Source organism: Arachis hypogaea, chromosome 16, assembly GCF_003086295.3.
Source record: "Arachis hypogaea cultivar Tifrunner chromosome 16, arahy.Tifrunner.gnm2.J5K5, whole genome shotgun sequence".
Taxonomy (NCBI): domain Eukaryota; kingdom Viridiplantae; phylum Streptophyta; class Magnoliopsida; order Fabales; family Fabaceae; genus Arachis; species Arachis hypogaea.
This window is the reverse complement of record NC_092051.1, coordinates 119,150,033-119,172,402: the sequence shown is the minus strand read 5'-3', so window position 1 is coordinate 119,172,402 and position 22,370 is coordinate 119,150,033. Positions and strand designations below refer to the sequence as shown.

At 38.0% G+C, this 22,370-nt stretch overlaps 1 non-coding gene across 1 annotated transcript; it reads left to right on the top strand.

Moving 5' to 3' along the window:
- The first annotated feature begins 5,463 nt into the window (after positions 1-5,463).
- LOC112761965 (small nucleolar RNA R71) lies at positions 5,464-5,571 on the top strand. Its single transcript, XR_003182331.1, has one exon. It is a non-coding gene; the product is annotated as a small nucleolar RNA R71 (small nucleolar RNA).
- The last annotated feature ends 16,799 nt before the right edge of the window (positions 5,572-22,370 follow it).

The window sequence follows — 22,370 nt, the reverse complement described above, 5'->3', positions numbered from 1 at the left end:
GTTACTAGGGTTTACAGAAGTAAGTAATTGATGCATAAATCCACTTCCGGGGCCCACTTGGTGTGTGCTTGGGCTGAGCTTGAATGTTACACGTGCAGAGGCTCTTTCTGGAGTTGAACGCCAGGTTGTAATGTATTTCTGGCGTTCAACTCTGGCTTGTGACTTGTTTCTGGCGTTTAACTCCAGACAGCAGCGTAGAACTGGCGTTCAACGCCCTTTTACGTCATCTAAACTCGGCCAAAATATAGACTATTATATATTGCTGGAAAGCCCTGGATGTCTACTTTCCAACAAAATTGGAAGCGCGCCATTTTGAGTTCTGTAGCTCCAGAAAATCCACTTTGAGTGCAGGGAGGTCAGAATCCAACAGCATCAGCAGTCCTTCTTCTACCTCTGAATTTGATTCTTGCTCAAGTCCCTCAATTTCAGTCAGAAAATACCTGAAATCACAGAAAAACACACAAACTCATGTAAAGTCCAGAAATGTGAATTTAACATAAAAACTAATGAAAACATCCCTAAAATTAACTAGATTCTACTAAAAACATACTAAAAACAATGCCAAAAAGCGTATAAATTATCCGCTCATCACAACACCAAACTTAAATTGTTGCTTTTCCCCAAGAAACTAAAAATCAAATAGGATAAAAAGAAGAGAATATACTATAAATTCCAAACTATTAATGAAACATAGCTCCAATCAGATGAGCGGGACCTGTAGCTTTTTGCCTCTTGAATAGTTTTGGCATCTCACTTTATCCATTGAAATTTAGAATGATTGGCTTCTATAGGAACTCAGAGTTCAGATGGTGTTATTGATTCTCCTAGTTCAGTATGATGATTCTTGAACACAGCTACTTTATGAGTCTTGGCCGTGGCCCTAAGCACTTTATTTTCCAGTATTACCACCGGATACATAAATGCCACAGACACAAAATTGGGTGAACCTTTTCAGATTGTGACTCAGCTTTGCTAAAGTCCCTAATTAGAGGTGTCCAGGGTTCTTAAGCACACTCTTTATTTTTTGCTTTGGACCTTGACTTTAACCACTCAGTCTCAAGTTTTCACTTGGCACCTTCACGCCACAAGCACATGGTTAGGGACAGCTTGGTTTAGCCGCTTAGACCAGGATGTTATTCCTTTAGGCCCTCCTATCCACTGATACTCAAAGCCTTGGGATCCTTTTTATTTGCCCTTGCCTTTTGGTTTTAAGGGTTATTGGCTTTTTGCTCTTGCCTCTTGGTTTTAAGAGCTTTTGGCTTTTTCTGCTTGCTTTTTCTTTTTCTTTCTATTTTTTTTTGCCTATTTTTTTTTCTGCAAGCTTTGTTCTTTGCTGCTTTTTCTTGCTTCAAGAATCATTTTCATGATTTTTTAGATTATCAAATAACATGTCTCCTTATCATCATTCTTTCAAGAGCCAACATATTTAACATTCATGAACAACAACTTCAAAAGACATATGCACTGTTCAAGCATACATTCAGAAAACAAGAAGCATTGTCACCACATCAATATAATTAAACTAAGTTCAAGGATAAGTTCGAAACTCATGTACTTCTTGTTCTTTTGAATTAAAACAATTTTCATTTAAGAGAGGTGATGGATTCATAGGACATTCATAACTTTAAGACATAGTTACTAACTACTAATGATCATGTAATAATACACAAACATAGATAAGCACTTAACATAGAAAACGAAAAACAGAGAGTGTAAGAACAAGGAATGAGTCCACCTTAGTGATGGTGGCGTTTCCTTCTTGAGGAACCAATGATGTCCTTGAGCTCTTCTATGTCTCTTCCTTGTCTTTGTTGCTCCTCCCTCATTGCTTTTTGATCTTCTCTAATTTCATGAAGGATGATGGAGTGCTCTTGATGTTCCACCCTTAGTTGTCCCATGTTGGAACTGAATTCTCCTAGGCGGTGTTGATTTGCTCCCAATAGTTTTGTGGAGGGAAATGCATTGGAGGCATCTCCGGGATCTCATGGTGATAAGCTTCATGCGCCTCTTGAGCTCCATGAATGGGCTCTCTTGCTTGCTCCATCATTTTCTTAGTGATGGGCTTCTCTTCCTCAATGGGAATGTCTCCTTCTATGAAAGCTCCAGCTGAGTAACAGAGATGGCAAATAAGATGAGGAAAAGCTAGCCTTGCCATGGGGGAGGACTTTTCGGCTATTTTGTAGAGTTCAAGGGAGATGACTTCATGAACTTCTACTTTCTCTCCAATCATGATGCTATGAATCATGATGGCCCGATCCACAGTAACTTCGGATCGGTTGCTAGTGGGGATGATGGAGCGTTGTATGAACTCTAACCATCCTCTAGCTGCAGGCTTGAGGTCCAGTCTTCTTAGTTGAACTGGCTTGCCTTTGGAGTCAATCTTCCATTGAGCTCCTTCCACACATATGTCCATGAGGACTTGGTCCAACCTTTGATTAAAGTTGACCCTTCTAGTGTAGGGGCGTGCATCTCCTTGCATCATAGGCAAGTTAAACGCCAACCTCACATTTTCCGGACTAAAATCTAAGTATTTCCCCCGAACCATGGTGAGATAATTCTTTGGGTCCGGGTTCTTACTTTGATCATGGTTCCTAGTGATCCATGCATTGGCATAGAACTCTTGAACCATTAGGATGCCGACTTGTTGGATGGGTTTTGTTAGAACTTCCCAACCTCTTCTTTGGATTTCATGTCGGATGTCCGGATACTCATTCTTCTAGAGCTTGAAAGGGACCTCAGGGATCACCTTCTTCTTGGCCACAACATCATAGAAGTGGTCTTGATGAGCTTTGGAGATGAATCTTTCCATCTCTCATGACTCGGAGGTGGAAGCTTTTGTCTTCCATTTTCCTTTTCTAGAGGATTCTCCGGTCTTAGGTGCCATCAATGGTAATGGAAAAACAAAAAGCTTATGCTTTTACCACACCAAACTTAGAATATTGCTCGCCCTCGAGCAAGAAAAGAAAGAATAGATGAAGAAGAAGAAGAAAATATGGAGGAGAGGGGGGAGTGGTGTATTTGGCCAAGAAGAGAAGAGAGGGTTGTGTTGTGTGAAAATGAGGAAGAATGGAGGGCTATATATAGGGAAGGGAGGGGGGTAAGGTTTGGCCATAAGGGTGGGTTTGGGTGGGAAATTGATTTTGAATTTTGAAGGTAGGTGGAGTTTATGAGGTAGGTTTATGGGGAAGAGTGGATGGATGTGAGTGGTGATAGGGAAGGAAGATTGAGGTGATTAGTGAAGAGTTTTGGGGAAGAGTGTTTATGGGATTGTGTGAAAGAGGGGTGAGAAGAAGTGAGTGGAGGTAGGTGGGGATCCTGTGGGGTCCACAGATCCTGAGGTGTTCAAGGATTTACAACCTTGCACCCAATTAGGCATGCAAAATGCCTTTGCACACAACTCTGGGCGTTCAGCGCCAGATTGGTGCTTGTTCTGGGCGTTGAACACCCATTTGTTGCCCATTTCTGGCGTTGAACGCCAGAACCATGCTTGTTCTGGGCGTTCAGCGCCAGCTCTTCTCCAGGGTGCAATTCTGGCGTTCAAACGCCCAGATGCTGCCTATTTTTGGCGTTCAGCGCCAAAACCATGCTCTGTTCTGGCGTTGAACGCCAGCCAGATGCATCTTACTAGCGTTTAAACGCCAGTAAGGTCTTCCTCCAGGGTGTGATTTTTCTTCTGCTGTTTTTGATTTCGTTTTCAATTTTTTATTTATTTTGTGACTCCACATGATCATGAACCTAATAAAACATGAAAAACAATAAAAATAGAAATTAGATAAAAAAATAGGTTACCTCCCAACAAGCGCTTCTTTAATGTCAATAGCTTGACAGTGGGCTCTCATGGAGCCTCACAGATGTTCAGAGCATTGTTGAGACTCTCCAACACTAAACTTAGAGTTTGACTGTGGGGGCTCTGGTTGACTCTGCAATGAGAGAAGCTTACTGTGCTTCCTCTCGGTACAGAGAGAGATCCTTGACTTTTAAACACAAGGTTGTCCTCGTTTAATTGAAGGATCAATTCTCCTCTGTCCACATCAATCACAGCTCTTGCTGTGGCTAGGAAGGGTCTTCCAAGGATGATGAATTCATCCTCATCCTTCCTAGTATCTAGGATTATGAAATCAGCAGGGATGTAAAGGTCTTCAACCTTTACTAACACGTCCTCTACTTGTCCATAAGCCTGTTTTCTCGAATTGTCTGCCATCTCTAATGAGATTTTAGTGGCTTGCACCCCTAGATTCCCAGTTTCTCTATTACAGAGAGGGGCATGAGGTTTATCCCTGAACCAAGGTCACACAGAGCCTTTTCAAAGATCATGTTGCCTATGGTACAAGGTATTACGAACTTTCCAGGATCCTATTTCTTCTGAGGCAATGTCAGTTGATCCAGATCACTTAGTTCATTGGTGAACAAGGGAGGTTCATCTTCCCAAGTCTCAATACTAAATAATTTGGCATTCAGCTTTATGATTGCACCAAGAAACTTGGCAGCTTGCTCTTCAGTAACATCCTCATTCTCTTCGTAAGAGGAATACTCATCAGAGCTCATGAATGGCATAAGGAGGTTCAATGGAATCTCTATGGTCTCTAGATGAGTCTCAGATTCCTTTCGTTCCTCAGAGGGAAGCTCCTTATTGATCACTGGACGTCCCAGGAGGTCTTCCTCCTTGGGATTCACGTCCTCTCCTTCCTTCATAGGTTCGGCCATGGTGATTAATTCAATGGCCTTGCACTCTCCTTTTGGATTTTCTTTTGTATTGCTTGGGAGAGTACTAGGAGGGATTTCAGTGATCCTTTTACTCAGCTGGCCCACTTGTGCCTCGAAATTTCTAATGGATGACCTTGTTTTATTCATGAAACTCACAGTGGCCTTAGATAGATCAGAGAATAAGTTTGCTAAATTAGAGGTATTTTGTTCAGAGTTCTCTGTCTGTTGCTGAGTGGATGATGGAAAAGGTTTACTATTGTTAAACCTATTTCTTCCACCATTATTAAAGCCTTGTTGAGGCTTTTGATCCTTCCATGAGAAATTTGGATGATTTTTCCATGATGGGTTATAGGTGTTTCCATAAGGTTCACCCATATAATTTACCTCTGCTATTGCAGGGTTTTCAGGATCATAAGCTTCTTCTTCAGAAGATGCCTCTTGAGTACTGTTGGATGCAGCTTGCATTCCATTCAGACTCTGAGAAATCATATTGACTTGCTGTGTCAATATTTTATTCTGAGCCAATATGGCATTCAGAGTATCAATTTTAAGAACTCCCTTCTTCACAGGCGTCCCATTACTCACAGGATTTCTCTCAGAAGTGTACATGAACTGGTTATTAGCAACCATGTCAATGAGTTCTTGAGCTTTTGCAGGCGTTTTCTTTAGGTGAATGGATCCACCTACAGAAGTATCCAATGACATCTTAGCTAGTTCAGACAGACCATCATAGAATATATCCAGGATGGTCCATTCTGAAAGCATGTCAGAAGGACACTTTTTGGTCAGTTGCTTGTATTTCTCCCAAGCTTCATAGAGGGATTCACCTTCCTTCTGTCTGAAGGTCTGAACATCCACTCTAAGCTTGCTCAGCTTTTGAGGAGGAAAGAACTTGGCTAAGAAAGCTGTGACCAGCTTATCCCAAGAGTTCAGGCTATCTCTGAGTTGAGAGTCCAACCACACTCTAGCTCTGTCTCTTACAGCAAAAGGGAAAAGCATGAGCCTGTAGACTTCAGGATCTACTCCATTAGTCTTAACAGTATCACATATCTACAAGAATTCAGTTAAGAACTGAAAAGGATCTTCAGATGGAAGTCCATGAATCTTGCAATTCTGCTGCATCAGAGAAACTAATTGAGGTTTCAGCTCAAAGTTGTTTGCTCCAATGGCAGGAATGGAGATGCTTCTTCCATGTAAATTGGAATTAGGTGCAGTAAAGTCACCAAGCATTCTCCTTGCATTATTGTTGTTGGGTTCGGCTGCCATCTCCTTTACTTGTTCGAAATTTTCAATAAGGTTGTCTCTGGATTGTTGTAATTTAGCTTCTCTTAGTTTCCTCTTCAGAGTCCTTTCAGGTTCCGGATCAGCTTCAACAAGAATGCCTTTTTCCTTGTTCCTGCTCATAAGAAAGAGAAGAGAACAAGAAAAGAAGAGGAATCATCTATGTCACAGTAAATAGGTTCCTTATTGTTAGTAGAAGAAAAAAGAAATAGGGCTGAAGAAGAATGAAGAATCCAAACACAAGGGTAAGGATAGGATCAGTGATGTGAGATGAAGAGAAGTGTTAGTAGATGAATAAATAATTAGAAGGAGATGAGGGAGAAGGATTTTTGAAAATTATTTTTGAAAAAGGGTTAGTGATTTTCGAAAATAGTTTTTGAAAAAGGTTAGTAATTTTTCGAAAATTAACATCAAAAATTAAAATAATTAGTCAATAAAAAAGAAATTTTGAAAAAGAGGGAAGATATTTTCGAAAATTAGAGAGAGAGAGAGTTAGTTAGGTAGTTTTGAAAAAGATAAGAAACAAACAAAAAGTTAGTTAGTTAGTTGAAACAAATTTTAAAAAGATAAGGAGTTAGGAAGTTAGAAAAGATATTTTGAAATCAAGTTTTTGAAAAAGATATGATGAGAAGATATTTTTGAAAAGATATGATTGAAATTAGTTTTGAAAAAGGTTTGATTTTTAAAATCACAATTAATGACTTGATTCACAAGAAATCATGAGATATGATTCTAGAACTTAAAGTTTGAATCTTTCTTAACAAGCAAGTAACAAACTTGAAATTTTTGAATCAAAACATTAATTGATGATGTTATTTTCGAAAATTATGAGATAAAATTAAGAAAAAGATTTTTAAAAAATATTTTTATAATTTTCGAAAATAACTAAGAAAAATGAAATAGATTTGATTTTTGAAAAAGATAGAATTTTTAAATTGAAAATTTGATTCGACTCATAAGAAACAACTAGATTTTTTAAAAATTTTTGAAAAAGTCAAATCTAATTTTCGAAATTTTGAGAGAGAAAAAGGGAAAGATATTTTTTTTTTTTTTTTGAATTTTTAATAATGAGGAAGAAAAAACATGAAAATGATGCAATGCATGAAAATTTTGGATCAAAACAATGAATGCATGCAAAAATGCTATGAATATCAAGATGAACACCAAGAACACTTTGAAGATCATGATGAACATCAAAAACATATTTTTGAAAAATTTTTAATGCAAAGAAAACATGCAAGACACCAAACTTAGAAATCTTTAATGCTTAGGCACTAAGAATTCAAGAATGCATATGAAAAACATCATACAACACAAAACAATATAATATGAAGATCAATCAAGAAGGTTTTATCAAGAACAACTTGAAGATCATGATGAATGCAATGCATGAATGCAATTTTCGAAAAATGCAAGATGAGTATGCAATTGACACCAAACTTGAAGTTGACTCAAGACTCAAACAAGAAACACAAAAAATATTTTTGATTTTTATGATTTTATGATTTTTTTTTGTATTTTCTTTTAATTTTTTCGAAAATCATTTTGAAAAAGAAAAATAAGGATTCCAAAATTTTTAATATGAATTCCAGGAATCTTATGCTTTTTAGTCTAAAACTCCAATCAAAGGGTCAAGCATGGCTTAATAGCCAGCCAAGCTTTAGTATGTAACTCAGACATGACACGCCTGACATTCCCTACCCAGAAGAATTAAACATGGCTTTACAGCCAGCCAGGCTTCAACATGCTTCATGAAACACTAGAATTCATTCTTAAAAATTCTGAGGAGAAATATATTTTTGAAAACATTTTTATTTTAAAAATTTTTCGAAAACAAAGGAAAAAAATTTTTTTTTCGAAAACAAAGGAAAAATTTTTGAAAGATTTTTAAAAAAAAATTTTGAAAATAAAACAAAATAAAATTACCTAATCTGAGCAACAAGATGAACCGTCAGTTGTCCAAACTCAAACAATCCCCGACAACGGCGCCAAAAACTTGGTGCACGAAATTGTGATCTCAGGCAACGGCGCCAGAAACTCTGTACGCACATCTTAATAAATCGTTTTTCATTCACAACTTCGATACAACTAACCAGCAAGTGCACTGGGTCGTCCAAGTAATAAACCTTACGTGAGTAAGGGTCGATCCCATGGAGATTGTCGGTATGAAGCAAGCTATGGTCACCTTGTAGATCTCAGTCAGGAGGATATAAAATAGTTATGGAGTTTTCGAAAATAAATAATAAAATAAGGATAGAAATACTTATGTAAATCATTGGTGAGAATTTCAGATAAGTGTATAGAGATGTTTTCGTTCCTCTGAACCTCTGCTTTCCTGCTGTCTTCATCCAATCAGTCTTACTCCTTTCCATGGCTGGCTTTATGTAAGGGTATCACCGTTGTCAATGGCTACATCCCATCCTCTTGTGAAAATGGTCCAAATGCTCTGTCACAGCACGGCTAATCATCTGAGGTTCTCGATCATACTGGAATAGGATTCACCCTCCTTTTGCGTCTGTCACTACGCCCAGCACTCGCGAGTTTGAAGCTCGTCACAGTCATTCAATCCCTGAATCCTACTCGGAATACCACAGACAAGGTTTAGACTTTCCGGATTCTCATGAATGCCGCCATCAATCTAGCTTACACCATGAAGATTCTGATTAAGAGATCTAAGAGATACTCATTCAATCTAAGGTAGAACGGAAGTGGTTGTCAGGCACGCGTTCATAGGGAATGATGATGATTGTCACGTTCATCACATTCAGGTTGAAGTGCGAATGAATATCTTAGAAGCGTAATAAGTTGAATTGAATAGAAAAACAGTAGTACTTTGCATTAATCTTTGAGGAACAGCAGAGCTCCACACCTTAATCTATGGAGTGTAGAAACTCTACCGTTGAAAATACATAAGTGAAAGGTCCAGGCATGGCCGAATGGCCAGCCCCCATAACGTGATCAATATGATCCGAAGATGATCCAAAGATATCAAAGATGTCTAATACAATAGTAAAAAGTCCTATTTATAATAAACTACTTACTAGGGTTTACAGAAGTAAGTAATTGATGCATAAATCCACTTTCGGGGCCCACTTGGTGTGTGCTTGGGCTGAGCTTGAATGTTACACATGCAGAGGCTCTTTCTGGAGTTGAACGCCAGGTTGTAACGTATTTCTGGCGTTCAACTCTGGTTTGTGACTTGTTTCTGGCGTTTAACTCCAGACAGTAGCGTAGAACTGGCGTTCAACGCCCTTTTACATCGTCTAAACTCGGCCAAAGTATGGACTATTATATATTGCTGGAAAGCCCTGGATGTCTACTTTCCAACGCAATTGGAAACGCGCCATTTTGAGTTCTGTAGCTCCAGAAAATCCACTTTGAGTGCAAGGAGGTCAGAATCCAACAGCATCAGCAGTCCTTCTTCTACCTCTGAATTTGATTTTTGCTCAAGTCCCTCAATTTCAGTCAGAAAATACCTGAAATCACAGAAAAATACACAAACTCATAGTAAAGTCCAGAAATGTGAATTTAACATAGAAACTAATAAAAACATCCCTAAAAATAACTAGATTCTACTAAAAATAATGCCAAAAAGCGTATAAATTATCCGCTCATCAGTGTGCGAAATCGTGATCATTCCTTCCTTGGTAACGGCGCTAAAAATTCAATACGCACGTTCATGTTCTTAATTTTGTTTCACAACTTCGTACAACTAACCAGCAAGTGTACTGGGTCGTCCAAGTAATAAACCTTACTTGAGTAAGGGTCGATCCCACGGAGATTGTCGGCTTGAAGCAAGCTATGGTCACCTTGTAAATCTCAGTCAGGCAGATTCAACAAATTTTATGAATTGATAAGTAAAAGATAAATAAAATATAAAATAGGATAGTGGTACTTATGTAATTTATTGGTGAGAATTTCAGATAAGCGTATAGAGATGCTTTCGTCCCTCTGAACCTCTGCTTTCCTGCTGTCTTCATCCAATCCTTCCTACTCCTTTCCATGGCAAGCTGTATGTTAGGCATCACCGTTGTCAATGGCCACCTGTCCTCTCAGTGAAAATGGTCCAATGTGCTGTCACTGCATGGCTAATCATCTGTCGGTTCTCGATCATACTGGAATAGGATCCATTGATCCTTTTGCGTCTGTCACTATGCCCAGCTCTCGTGAGTTTGAAGCTCATCACAGTCATTCAATCCCTGAATCCTACTCGGAATACCACAGACAAGCTTTAGACTTTCCGGATTCTCAAGAATGGCCGTCCATGGGTTCTAACTTATACCACAAAGACACTAATAACTCGGACTCGGTCCCCTGTATTAGATATCCATTCAATCTAAGGTAGAACGAAAGTGGTTGTCAGGCACGTGTTCATAAGTTGAGAATGATGATGACTGTCACGATCATCACATCCATCATATTGAAGTGCGAATGAATATCTTAGAAGCGGAATAAGTTGAATTTAATGGAAAAACAGTAGTACTTTGCATTAATCTTTGAGGAACAGCAGAGCTCCACACCTTAATCTATGATGTGTAGAAACTCTACCGTTGAAAATACACAAGTGATAAATGTTCAGGCATGGCCGAATGGCCAGCCCTCACAAAAGTCTAAGATAGCATAAAACTAATCAAAGATCTCCAAAAGATAGTAAGAAGTCCTATTTATACTGAACTGGTTACTAGGGTTTACAGAAATGAGTAAATGATGCAGAAATCCACTTCTGGGGCCCACTTGGTGTGTGTTTGGGCTGAGCATTGAGCTTTACACATGTAGAGGCTTCTCTTGGAGTTGAACGCCAGTTTGTAACCTGTTTCTGGCGTTTAACTCCACTTTGCAACCTGTTTCTGGCGTTTGACTCCAGAATGCAGCATGAAACTAGCGTTGAACGCCAGTTTACGTCGTCTATCCTTATTCAAAGTATGGCCTATTATATATTGCTGGAAAGCTCTGGATGTCTACTTTCTAACGCAATTGAGAGCGCACCATTTGGAGTTCTGTAGCTCTAGAAAATCTACTTTGAGTGCAGGGAGGTCAGAATCCAACAGCATCAGCAGTCCTTTTTCAGCCTGAATAAGATTTTTTGCTCAAGTCCCTCAATTTCAGCCAGAAATTACCTGAAATCACAGAAAAACACACAAACTCATAGTAAAGTCTAGAAATGTGATTTTTAATTAAAAACTAATAAAAATATACTAAAAACTAACTAAATTATACTGAAAACTATGTAAAAACAATGCCAAAAAGCGTATAAATTATCCGCTCATCACTGGGCACGTGCAATCTTTTCAAATTCTCAAAATTTGAAAGGATAGTTATGCATCATAATGACGCGCACTCTTATGGAAATACATAATATTCCCTGGGCTTTAATGAGCCATTTCTTGAATAGAGTATCCCTCATTCCATCATTACTTTTTCAATCAAATCATCCCTATTTTTTGAAATCCTTGTCCTTTGAAAACCCTAATCTCTTTTCTCTCTGATTGCCGCATCTTTCATGACTTCCCAATCTTTGCGTCATTCAAGTTCTATGTTAGCTATTACCGCCGCTTCTTCTTCTTCGGTAACGATGACTGCTACTCCTCATTCTCGTGAGGAAGGTGATAAAGTCATTCTCCCTCCTTTATTAGTGGCTGAAGTGGCACAGTTTTACAATGAAGATGGAGCTTTGAGAGCCCCAAGTCCAAATGTAGAGACCTCTGATCTCTGGCACCGCCAGGTATTCCTACCATTTTTAGTTAATGGAGTACTGCATTCTTTCTTACGCTTTTTGGCCACCCAAGAACAAATTTATTCTATTTCTTTTTTCTTTTCTTCCATCACCCTTAGAGCATTTACCATTGATTGTTTGCAAGAAAGTCAAGGCTTCATACTTTGCTAGTCGAGTCTTTAGAATTGCTGCCCCTAGGGATTTGAGTCCCCTTTTTTTGACCTGGATGTCTCGACTTGCACTTATTTATAAATCAATTTGGAAATCTCTGAATATTGTGCATGCCTTAGAATTAGCTATCTTCGAACTTTCCTACATTTCTCCTTTACTAAGGGCTAGTTTGTACTTTTGGTGCCTTGCCACTAATAACTTTCATTTTCCTTATGGAATGATGGGTCCAACTCTGATGGACATTTCGACCCAAACTGAATTACCACTTGATGGTGAGTTCGTATCATGGTTGACCAATTACCTTGAGGATGATTTTAACATTAATTTCGACTCGAACTCCATATCAAGCTTCATTCAAAACAACATGGGTTCCGATGGAGACCCTATTTCTGATAGTGAACATGTAGCTTTTCTCTTACTTTGGCTCAACTCTTTTTTCTTCTGCTCAAAATTAGTCCAAATTCAAAAGAACAAATACTTGCCCCTGGCTATTATGCTTCTTCATAAAAAACTCATCGACCTTCCTACCTTGATTCTGAGTCAGCTTTATGAAACACTTTCCTTGATTGTTGGTGAAATTCGACAAGGAGATCCTTCGATAAACCCTTTTGGTCCCTTTTGGGTTGTAAAATTGTGGCTCAAAGCTGTTTTTGAACCTCGAGACACAGCTTATGATTCTAAAGTTTCTAACACTCTAATCGATGGTATTCATCTTTCCCAACTTTCTTGGATGAGACCAATGACCACGTCTCCCATTGGTGCCTTTCGACACTTTATTATAATTCTGTTTGACATAAAAAAGACCATAATATTTTCTATTTCCCAAACCCATTCTCATTTTAAGCCAATTATGTTTCATGCCTTAACACTTTTACTAGCTCTTAACCAGAGAATCAAGAAATAATCAATGATATGTGGACTAGGATTTTAACTCCTCAAATCCTCCCTGTTGGCTTACCTCATGAATTAACATGGGCTCTTAAAAGGAAACTGGCCATTTATTTTCCCCAGTACATAGCTCGATAGTTCGGATTAGCCCAAACCTTACCTTCTCCTCTGTCTCTCAATCCTAAGGCTCAAATGATTCATTATGAGGTGTTGGAGACAAAAGAACTCGACAAGATGTTAGAGCTGAATCACCAATAGATGTCGACTCAATACTAGCATCTGAATATCAATCGTTGTTTCTTGTCAACCCCTGACTTTCATGGATGGTGGTCAAAATATTTTTCTACTTGTTGTATATCTGTCGATCAAGCCCTCTCCAATCAGGTTTTCCTACTGCACAGACAACGTCAAAGAAAACCAAAGGTGGGTATATAAAAGAAATCTTTATATTCTTTTCAAGTACTTTGTAGGAATTACTCGACTCACTAATCTCTGAAAATACTTAACACACATATCAAGGCATCTAATGGTAATAAGAGAGGATTAATATTAGCAAATATAAGTTCAAAGAAGCATGTTTTCAATCAAAGCACATAATTAGGAAGGCAAATGTAAAACCATGCAAATAGTATGAATAAGTGGGTAAAGAGTAGATAAAAACCACTCAATTGAGCACAAGATAAACCATAAAATACCTCCCCACACTTAAACATTAGCATGTCCTCATGCTAAGCTCAAGAGAAACTATAAAGAAATGAAGAGGAATGGTAGAATGCATGAAATGCAACCTATCTATATGAATGCAACTACATGCAAAAAAATGTTTCTACCTACTTGGTTAAAAGTAAATAAATTCTCCAAGACAAATATGAATCAAATTCCACTAATTCAAATCATACAGTGAAAACAAATAAACTTGTAAGAAGATAGCTCATGAAAACAGGGAACATAGAATTAAGCACTGAACCCTCACTGGTAGTGTATATCACTCTAATCTCTCAAGTGTATAGGGTAATTCACTCTATTCTTCCCTAATCATGCTTTCTAAACCTTGTTCTTCATCTAACCAATCAACAAAAATTTAGTGTACCAATGCAAACATCATGAGGTCTTTTTCAAGGTTGTAATGGGGCTAAGGTAAGGGTAAAGGTATATATATGGCTAAGTGAGCTATAAATTGAATCTTTGACTAGCCAAGCTCTCACCTAACATACATACACTCTATATAACTTTAAAATCATACCTAGCTACCCATAATTCCCTTTTTTGTATGATTCCCATACTCATGTACCAAATTTTTCTTTTTAATTTATCACATGTGCATTGATTTTTCATTAACTTAACATTGGGGTAATTTTGTCCCCTTATTTATTTATCTATATTATATATTTTTTTTCTTTTTCTCTTTTTCTCTTTTTCTCTTTTTTTTTTTTGAATCATAAAAGCAAACGTAACTTATCAATGCACATGGATTCTTCATTATTTTTCTATTTTGGTTTTTCATGAGTAGGTTCCCAAATTCCCAATATTCAAATAAATTAAATACGTTCCCTTATTAACCAATGTTCCCACAATTTCCCCACACTTAGTTGATGCACAATTTCTATCTTAAGCTAACCAAAGATTCACTTGGGATTTTTTTTTTATTTGTTTTTCTACTTAAGGCTAGTAATGTGGTTATAGAACAAGAGGGGATTAAAAGCTCAAGGGGCTAACAAAGGTGATGTAAAAGGTAGGCTTATTTGGGGTAAGTGAGTTAATAACAAATAATGTCCTCAATCATATGCAAGCATGTAAATATACTAAATAATGGACATATAGAATGGAACAAAGCAAAGATTGCAATTATAGAGAAGAAAACACACAGGAATAAAAATTTATGGTTAAATAATGTAACCATGTAAATAAGCTCAAAATCTCACAGGTTGTGTGTTCTTTAGCTCAAAAACCATGTTCCAAATACAACTTCAAACAAGTTTTAACATAATTTTTTTTTTAAATTAGTGAAATTTTTCAAAAATAGAGTCCTAAAAAGAAATTAATTACTTTAGCCAAGTAGTAACTAAATGCATAAAAATCAAACAAACATGCAAATGCAACAACTAACAAGGAAAATAAACCATTGGTGTTGATATAGAAGAGTGACTAACCCATGGAGATCGGTATCGACCTCCCCACACTTAAAGATTGTACCGTCCTCGGTGCATGCTGAGATGTGCAGGTGGACGGGTTGTTTCAACTGTTTTCTTTTCTCTAAAGATTGTGCAGATGGACTTGTCTGTCTCCCCATGTAAACGTCTTCCGGTTCTCTTCCTGGTGGCCATCCTGAAAGAAAAAAGGGAAGGAAAGTAACCCAAAGCAAAGATAGAAAATAAATAAAACATGGGTTGGTTAATGCCAAAAATGAGGGTCTCAATTACATGGTAGCTACAGCATGCAAGTGAGAAAACAATAGAAGCACATGGCATACTAGTGGTGCAAAATTTTGCAACAATGGGGAAGAGAGTGGGTAATGAAAGACAATGTAAGTTCATGTCAATGAAAAAGAAATATCAGTAATATAAAAATTAGCATTTATTTAAATAATATTACCCAATCAGAATAAAACAAGTCATGAACCACCAAAATAATACCAGAAAAGATATAACAGTTGAATAAGAACATTTGAACACCAATAGAAAAATAAAAATATGCAATGAATGAAAGTATGCAAATAAATTAAATAAAATAGAATGGAAGTGAGAGAAAATAAGAAAGAAAGAAGAAAGAAATAACAAAAGATAAGAAGAATAAGGATTCGGAGAAGAAAAGATAAGAAAATTGGCACTAATCTGGATAGGTTGTGCGACGCTGGCGCCGCGGTCGCGTGGGTGACGCGGTCGCGTGGTGCGCAATAAGGTCAGGTGACGCGGATGCGTGGGGCACGCGATCGCGTGACTTGATTTGTGCTAGTGGCGCGAGTGCAGCATCGCGGTCGCACAACTCTCTGTTCGAAACTCTTTTTGCCAAAATTCTGGGTGACGCGATCGCGAGGTCGACGCGATTGCGTGAGTGGCCATCATGGGGATATGACGCGGACGCGTGGGGCACGTGTTTGCATGGTAAGGCTTGGGCTTCCAGCATGAGTCCAGCCCAACTCCAGCTCAACTTTCGGCCATGCACCCGGTTGACGTCGATTTTCAGGTCACGCGGCCGCGTGGGTGACGCGATCGCGTGGGAGGCCAAAGTTCCCATGTGACGCGGATGCATCAGCGACGCGGTCGCGTGGGTCGATTTGTGCCACTGGCACGCATCCATCCACGCTCCAACGTGACTCTCTATTCGTTTTTATTTTTTCTCCCCTCTCCTTGCGACGCGGACGCGTGGCATTTTTTTTTTAGTCTGAAAAGAAAATGCAGAATGCAGTGTTAATATGAATGTGATGCAAAACTCCAGGTTCAATAAAATAAAATAAAACTCAAAAACAAATAAAACTAAATAAAAATGAAAAAGGAACGATTATACCATGGTGGGTTGTCTCCCACCTAGCACTTTTAGTTAGAGTCCTTAAGTTGGACATTTGGTGAGCTTCATGTTATGGTGGCTTGTGCTTGAACTCATCCAGGAATCTCCACCAATGTTTGTATCTCCAGTAACCTCCGGGGTCCCAAACTAGGCGCAGAAAGCCTTCAAGTAAGTTAAAGCAAGTGACAAGGCCCCAAGAGTGGTGATTGGTAGAATGGATTCCGGGGTCCCAAACCTTGCCTTTGCACCCGTCTTTTGGTTGAGCAATATTGTTCCCTCTGGGTGGCAAGCAGTCTGAATTCTCACGTAAGTGGCCAAACAACTTCCTAGACCCATTCAGTTGAGCTTTACACCAACCTTTGCATTTAAACTTTGAGCACACAACCATGTTGAACCTTGCTTGGCAATTCTTATCACTGGTCATCTTCCTCTTACTCTTAATGCCACAAAGAGCTCTAAGTTGACCATCCGTCTCCAGTAGCCCATATTCAAGTGGAATTAGGAAGCTAAGGGATATGAATTTTACCCATTTGAATGTTGTGAAGGATGATGGCAACTTAGGGGGAGGTATTTTTAATGAAATTGCAAGCTCCACTCCCTTGTGCTCTTTTCTGATAACTACCACCTCTTTGCAAGCTTCTTCAATTTCAACCTCTTCCTCTTGGTAGATTTTTTCCAATTCAATCTCCTCTTCATTGCTTTCCAAGGGCATGGGAGGTTGTGCTTCTTCCTCTTGAATCTCCATCTCTTGAACAACCTCTTCCAAGTCTTCAACTATGATATGCTTTGGAGGTGGTACACCCTCCTCAGCATCAAATTCAAATGTCTTGGAAGGGGGTTCTATGACTGGACTTTCCCATGGAGGTTCTGCATCTCCTAAGTCTTCAACCAACTCTTCTTCTTGAACGATGACAGCTTCTTCTACTTGTTCAAGTATGAATTCATGCTCTGTCTTGTCCACTGGGGCCTCTAGTATCTCCTTCCTGCTACGCCCTTCATGAAATTGTCCACATGGGGCTGTGGCTGATCCTTGTGTATTTGAGCGTCTAGAAGTCCATTGAATTAATACTTGCTCCAGTTGTTGAACGGTTGCCTGAAATTTAATTACTGTTTTCCTTTGCCGAACCTCTGCTTCTCGGGTTACCGGACTTGGACATGATACAAAAGAAAGTGGTGGTGGTTGGGAGTGATTGGATTGGAATTGGGGTGGTTCTATATATGATTCATATGGCTCATAAGGTCGTTGTAGTATAGTGGTGAGTATTCCCGCCTGTCACACGGGTGACCCGGGTTCGATCCCCGGCAACAGCGCCATTTTGACGTTAGGATTTTTGCCAGTAAAGAATGTCATAAAAATAGTCGCGTTGTAGATATAGTCTCTAAACCGACAGAAATTCCTTCGTACAAACGTTTTGGTTGTCACAAGTAACAAACCCCTTTAAAATTGATAACCGAGTATTTAAACCTCGGGTCGTCTTCTCAAGGAATTGCAGGGAGGTATGTTCTTATTATTGGTTATGAGTTTGTAAATTGGGGGTTTTGAAAGTAAGGAAGCAGTATGTTGAACAAAAAGAATAAAATAAAATAGTAATAATAAAATAAACTCTTGGCAAGGTATTAGAAATTAGAGGTCCTATCCTAGCTATCCTTATCAATGATGATGAGAATTGAATTTTAATTCCACTTTGTTAACCTTTACTAAGATAAAGGAAGGTCAAGGGATTAATTGATTTGATCTTCGAATCCTATTTATTTCCTAAGAAAAGATTGGGATTATTGAAGTTCAAATTAATTAACAAAGATAACAATTATCAATCATGTTTGAGTTTGATAACTCCTGAGTTACTGATTTCTTAACCAAGACCAAAAGAAAAAATATCTAAATTAATTTAAAAGCAATCTTAAATAGAATAAAACAATCATAAACTGAAATACTTCGAATTGTATTGAATCAAATTAAATATAGGAATCCATAAACCAAATTGGCAACATCTAATAATCAGCTGAAGTAGCAGAATGAATAAAAGTAGAAGAGAATATAAATTAAAGAACATTGAACCTGGGATTTGAGAGTTACTCTAAAACTAAGAGAAATCCTAAATCCTAATCCTAAGAGAGAGGAGAGAACCTCTCTCTCTAAAAACTACATCTACTCCTAAAATTGTGAATATGAAAGTTTCCTCATGAATGGATGTATTCTCCCACTTTATAGCCTCTAATCTGTGTTTTCTGGGCCGCAAACTGGGTCAAAAACAGTCCAGAATTCGCTGGTTTCGAATTTTGCCACGCTGGATTTCCATCACTGCGACGTGGTCGCATGAATCACGCGATCGCGTCACCTAGCATCAGGGGAACTATAGCATATTATATATCAAATCGAAGCTCTAGACGTTAGCTTTCCAACGCAACTGAAACCGCGTCGTTTGGACCCCTGTAGCTAAAGTTATAGCCGTTTGAGTGCAGAGAGGTCAGGCTGGACAGCTTAGCAATTTCTCCAACTTCTTGTATTCCTTCCACTTTTGCATGCTTCCTTTCCATCCTCTGAGCCATTCCTGCCCTATAATCTCTGAAAACACTTAACACACATATCAAGGCATCTAATGGTAATAAGAGAGGATTAATATTAGCAAATATAAGTTCAAAGAAGCATGTTTTCAATCAAAGCACATAATTAGGAAGGCAAATGTAAAACCATGCAAATAGTATGAATAAGTGGGTAAAGAGTAGATAAAAACCACTCAATTGAGCACAAGATAAACCATAAAATAGTGGTTTATCACTCACCTTACCATTTTGATTTCTTCAGTTACTTGACAGATGATGGGAATTTTGCAACTCCAAAACTATCAACAAGTGCACCGAATCATATCAAGTAATACCACGGTGAGTGGGTTATCGTTCCCACGAGGATTAATGGATTAAGCAAGCGAGTTACTTGATTATTCTAGTTAGACAATTGAAAACTTAAGTTGAGATACTTTAAATACTAAAACAACAATGGAAACAAAAGGAAGCAGTAATTGAATGGAAAAAGTTACGAGATTAAAATGTTAAGGTTTCAGAGATGTTGAAACTTCAGAACAAATGCTTCTTACTCCCTATCTTGATCATGCAAAGATGTTTCTACGAAAAAACATAGTTGATCAAATCTCAATTCCTTAAAATTTTAATTTCTCTTAATCTTAACAAACTTTCAATTCCTTAAATAATCTATTACAAATAAGAGGTTAAGCTTAATACCCAATTTACCACCACATAATTCTTAAAGATTAATTCCAGTCTGATTAGCTTCCACTTATCAAAATCACTTTCAAAACTTATAGAATTGTGAGAAAAGGTTTCAAGCACACATTCAATTAACCAATTTTTCCAAGTTTAAAACCTAATTGAATCAGACCAAGTATATTTTCCAATATACTCAAGTCTTTATAATGAAGAACAGAAACCAATTCTTAGAAAATATCAATACAATAATTAAAGATAGAAAAGCAATAACATTAATCCATTAGAAATCAACAGAGCTCCTAACCTTAACAAAGAAGATTTGTGACTCATGGTGCAAAAACACAAAATTAGGGTTTTCAAGTGTGCGGGAGTAATCAGGTCCCCCTTTTAGGGTTTCTCAAAATCCTTAAATACTCCTAAACTAAACAAATTAAAACCTACATAATTAAACTTAATTAAAACAAAATCACTAATATCTTTTCCTTAATTAACTTCCATAAAGTAAGGATTATTCCTTTAGATTGAGGCCCACTCATTTAGCAACTTCATTTATTCTTGATTTTGGGCCTTAAGTGCACTCCCAGGGACTTGGTGTAGCTCACGTGGGACGTGGAAGAGCCCACGTGCAATGTGGTCATGCAGAAGGCTTGGACATCCCTGGGCACAAGCCCAACATCCAATGTGGGAGAGGAGAAGTGCAACATCCACGAGCTAGCTTCAACGTGCAAGTCCACATGCAATGTGCATGAGGCAAGGGAGCCTTCACGTGCAACGTGGGTCTTGGAACATAGAACATCTGCGATGAGGAGCAAGGAGCCAATGTGGGATGTTAAAGCCTATGTGCAACGTGTTCGAGAAGAGAAGGTTGGACGTCCCTGAGCTCCTTCAATGGGCAACGTATTCCATGCTGAGAGAAGAGAGACGTGCAATGTGAACTCTGAATGTGGAACTTCTGCGATGCTAGGAAGGATAAGAGCTCCTGGCTTCAAGCCCAACGTGGGACGTGACTCCCCACGTTCGATGCCTTCGATGTGGGAGAAGGGAGGCTGGATGGGCATAAGCCCAACATTGCACATGGATAGTGCACGTTGGATGTGGATGCATGCAAGGAAGTATTGAGCTTGGACGTGGGAATGGCTAGAGCATGTTGCACATCTTCAAGCTCTTTGAGGCTGGGGCTTCCTGGGCATAAGCCCAATGTACGACGTGACTCCCCATGTTGGATAAGGACTTGGGGGAATGTTTGGATGTGGGATGTTGGCACAAAATTTATAACCCACAAACTAACCGGCAAGTGCACCGGGTCGTACCAAGTAATACCTCAGGTGAGTGAGGGTCGATCCCACGAGGATTAATGGATCAAGCAACAATAGTCAATTGATTATTCTAGTCAGACAATCAAAATTTAGGGTTTTAATAGCAAATAACATAGAAACAGAAAATTAAATAAGAGCAAACTAAAATTAGTTAAGAAAATAATATGATAAAAATAGTTAAGGAGTCAAAGATATTTAAATTTCTGGATTTATATTCAATGTTAACTACCTTGATCATGCAAAGATTATGTTCATGGCAAACTATATGTGACTAAACACTAATTCCTTAGACCTTTTTAGTCTCCTCTAACCTTCATCAACCGCTAATTCCTTGGTCACTTGATTCTGATTAGAGAGATAAGTTCAAAACTAGTTTATGAGCCACACAAACCCTAGATACTCAAAAATAAGACAATTATATGTCACGTATCACGTTAAATCCAGATAAATAGAGAGTTATGAGAAATTGATTTCAAGATGTAATTCTAATGATATAACTTTTTCAAGATTCAAATAGAATTCAAGTTGAATTAGAGTTATTTCCCAATAATCACTAATTCTTAGGATGAAGAACGAAACCAATTCTTAAACAATAATCAAAATATTAATCAAGAGTAGAAGAACAAATAATTATTAATCCATCAAATTAAATAGAGCTCCTAACCTTAACAATGGAGGCTTAGTTCCTCATGGAGAAAATAAACCCTAGTAGAGAAAAGTATGAAAGTGTCGAATGAAAATTAGGAGAGGAGCCTAGGTTAAGATCTCTTCACCTTTTATATCTAATCCTAATTAATGTAAAATATATTTTCTAAAACTAAATACTATTTTTTTATTTGTAATTAAAATAAAAGTTTTAATCAAAAATAAATAAAATCTTTGCACGAGACTACTGCAAACTCCAAAGCTAGCGCCTAACTTCAGGATTGACGCCTAACTTGAGAAAAGCCAAGTTAGGCGCCAGCATACCCGAATGAATTGGAGTGCAAGTTCTTCACTCGACACCTAACTTGGAGAATCCCAAGTTAGACGCCAATATGGCCGTACAGATTAGAGAATAAGTGTATACTATTATATATCGTTGGAAAGCTCTAAAAGTTAGCTTTCCAATGCCACTAGAACCGTATCAATTGGACCTCTGTAGCTCAAGGTATATTCATTAGAGTGCAAGGAGGTCAGGGTTGACAGCATCATCCACTTTCTTCCTCTTCTTCTATAAAACTCCGTCAAATCCATCCGAATGCTACCTGAAATAAACAGAATTGCACACAACTCAAAGTATCATTCATAGTGGCTAAAAAGTATTTAAATATTGATTAGACTTAACAATTTAAATAAAAAATCACTAGGAAAAGATATGATAGATGCTCACACATCACAACACCAAACTTAAACTTTGCTTGTCCTCAAACAAACATAGAATCATGCAATATAAATTGACAATCCAAGGTGAGAAGAATAGCAATTTTAATGTTTATGGTTGGCTAATTAACTAGGCATGCAACATGCACAAAAGAATTTCAAATGATTGATGATTTTATCTTGATCACTTTATGAAATCTTTTCTT